The sequence below is a fragment of the Pinus tabuliformis genome, chromosome 4_1, assembly GCF_031772625.1.
Source record: "Pinus tabuliformis cultivar Carrire ecotype Pingquan chromosome 4_1, CPIR1, whole genome shotgun sequence".
NCBI lineage: Eukaryota > Viridiplantae > Streptophyta > Pinopsida > Pinales > Pinaceae > Pinus > Pinus tabuliformis.
In genome coordinates this window covers 696392153-696395684 of record NC_142303.1, presented here as the reverse complement: position 1 = coordinate 696395684, position 3532 = coordinate 696392153, and the positions used below count along the sequence as shown (strand labels likewise).

The following is a 3532-nucleotide window of genomic DNA, read 5'->3' as shown; positions in this document are numbered from 1 at the left end:
ATATATCATGTTATAAAATAATACAATTTATGGGTACATTAAAAAAAAATTAAGCCTATTTTCACATTTAAATAAACAAACACATCCATTTCACATATCTTATAAAAATAAAAATAAAAATCTACTCATGAATAAATTCTTTTATATCATCCATTTTCCTAAAAATAAATAATTACATATAATAAAATAGTACAAAGATATCTTTTCACATCATAAATAATAAATTATAAATCAAAACATTCAATTTACAAAAATATTCCGGTATAATTTCAAATCAATAAATAATTATACAAACATAAATATAACTAAACAATTCAAGTACAATAATTAAGTGAAAAATGCATTCACTAATAACGATATAGATATAAATGATATAAATCAAATACCATAGGATATAGAACAATAACTTTAAGTATATTATATTAGTTTTATTTGTTATATATTTAATAATTTAATATAAATATTTATTGAATAAATTAAATATTTAAAATAAGAAAATCAAATATTAAAAAAAAAAATTAAAAATTTGTTTATATAAAAATTTGAAATACTTAAATATAAGAAAATAATTTAAAATAAGTAAATTGAAGTTGAAGATAAGTGGAATAAAAGGAGAATTCTACCCTATTGATAAGTGGAGTAAAAAGAGAATTCTACCCTATGGATGACAATAGTGAGAAGAAACTACCTCTTAACAAGTTGAAAAATATAGTCAAGATATGTGGAAGAGTCCAAAAGCTGCTAAAAGTGGTAGCAGAATTCATCAATTCAAAAGAAAACGCAATGTTGAAAGAGTTAAAAAACAACTTAAAATGTAAAATAAGGAATGATATAGATTTGAAGCTTCACAGAATTTCACACACTGACATTTAGACATTAGTTCATATTTTGTAAACTGTGACTTGGAAAAGCTATTAGATGTTATGAGGCTTTAAGACAAAGAACTAACCCCGTTTTCAAACAGAACTAACGATGTTTTCTGAGTTTTATGACGAAGAACATTGCCATCAAACAGAACAGGCCAATAAAATCGAAAGTCATTAGCACCAATAACAGAGCACGAAGAAAAAAATAAACTAAAAATAAGAAGAATTAAACAGCAAAAGGAGATTAACGAAATACAGCGAGCAATAACAAAACATTAAAATTTAAAAACATTAACATTTATGAAAACATAAATCATAAATATGAATATAAAATAAATAACTGTCATGGCGGTATCAAATATCATCCATGCATCCCTTCTGGCTGATCCTCTTGGTCAAAACCAAAGAATAAATCATAAATACGAATATAATATAAAATAAATACCTGTCATGGCTGTACGCTACTGCCGTCTCTGGCAGGCCTGGCTGAAGAATACAGTCCATACGCATGATTCTCAAAGCCAATTCCAGAAGCTGATCAGCTGTAACTCTTCTCTAGAATTAGGGAATTCCATTAAATTTTTCCGTTGTTGTTCCCTACCTTCCGCATGAATCATGTCAACTCTGGAATAAGGTGGCATCGTCGAGCCTGGACTATGTGGATTAAGAACACGCTCCGCTGCAGAGGTGTACTGAAGGAGATCCGCGTGGGCAGCCGCCAGTTCCTTTTGTAGCTGTTGCACCTATCTCTGCAGCGTGGAGATCGCTCCAACGCACCGATAAACGGGATCTTTCAAGCGATCTTCGGCTTCATATGTCAGAGAATTCACCGCGTCCTCCCGTTGATTGGGCTCCAAATCGTTGGGTACTTTGGCCACGTTGCTTACTACGAAGATCTTGTGAATATTGGCAAATTTTTTAGGTTTTTCCGGAGGAAAATACGACACAAATACACACTCTGAGTTTGAAGGCAGCGCACGGTGAGTTCGACGAATTCGAAGCCATCTCTGCCACTAAACATAAACCATCATGATTTACTATGGCGGAAAAGAAATCAGTATATGACTCATAAATATGACTAACTGTGAGGTAAATAATTATTTAAATCAGTACAGAAAATAACGACAGAACGCACCTTTTCGTGATATAGAGATTTTTTTAATTGGGTTGCTGAAATTCCACAGGCACACGCAATTACCTTGAATTTTTCTGGAGAAGGATGTTGAAGCGTTTGCATTATATTGAAGTCCGGTGAATTCATTGAAAAATCAACATTACCCATAAATGAACACGTAATTAAATATGCAACAAACAAGTTGTTAAACCTGTAACATTTTCAATTAAATTTGATACCGAAACAAAGCTTAAAACCATACTATATAAATAGAATTCAGTACCATCCATGCATACAATCACATACATAAACATGGCATGACTGTCACACACAAATCGACATACTCAAACAACAGACTTACTCACTCACTCACACGGAAACCAAACACACATCTAATCACGCAGACTTGCCAATCTGAATATAGAAGATTGAAACCAACCACACATCTAAACACACAGACTTGCCAATCTGAATATAGATAGATGAGGAGAAAAATACTGGAAAATGATAAGAATTTCCCTCCTTCCTTCGACGAGTATATTCTCCGGGCTGCCGGGTATATGTAGTTCCCACGCCCTTTTGAAGGTTTTATCGACGCCGAGCATTATACGTTGCCGAGTGTTATAGGTTGGTTTCTGGTTATGTTCTAATACGCGCCCGTAAATACCGGCGTGTTATACGCTGGCAAACGATGCTTTTGTCAGAGAATATAACGAACTTGATGCTTTTGTCAGAGAATATAACTAACTTTACATAAAACAAACGCAAATACCGGCGTATAATACGCTGACAAACGATGCTTTTGTCATAGAATATAACGAACTTGAAATAAAACAAACGCAGCGAATATGCCGCTTTATTGTCAGAGATCATAACAAATTACGGGTGCCCACTACTTCGCATAAATTTTTTTGTTGAGAAGATTGGGTATGTTTCAAATTTAAAAATCGCGTTGGTATATTGAGAACCAGTCCGCACGGCTTTGAAAGGAGGCTAAATAATGTTTCAAATCGCTTTTCATTATTTATGGCTCTCTCATGTGATGTTCACATAATGAGTTTGCTTCGGACTGTTTTTTAAACTCTTGTATGACATACTAACCGTACAAGCTTTCTAAATACAGTTGTGGACATTTCAGTTTGGAAATTATTTTTTTATTCTGCAATTGTATCACATTTGTGAAGTTAAAAGTAAAAACATAATAGCCTTAAATTTAGAAAATATTAATTATAGTTTTGAAAGTTCAGAAAAGCAAAATGATAACGACTATATTTAGAAACAAGAAAATAATTTGCATTCTTTAATATTTCTGTAACATTTAAGCAAACTCCAATGGTTGAATTAAAAAATATTACTTAAATTTATTAAATTTTTGAAATACAAAATTTAGAGGGAAGATCCCTAACTCCATTCTCCAATGTCATAGAAGAAACAAACACAGTTAAATTTAAAAATAAAAAATCTTACAAAAAAATTTAAAGAAACCTTACAAAGTTATCGGTGAAATTAAAAAAGAAAAATGTGAATTGCTTGCATGAAAATGCACAAAGTT

At 31.7% G+C, this 3532-nt stretch overlaps 1 pseudogene; it reads right to left on the bottom strand.

The window, feature by feature from the left end:
* Positions 1-1088: 1088 nt before the first annotated feature.
* LOC149178047 (protein LATERAL ORGAN BOUNDARIES pseudogene) lies at positions 1089-1871 on the bottom strand (annotated as a pseudogene).
* Between the last annotated feature and the right edge of the window lie 1661 nt (positions 1872-3532).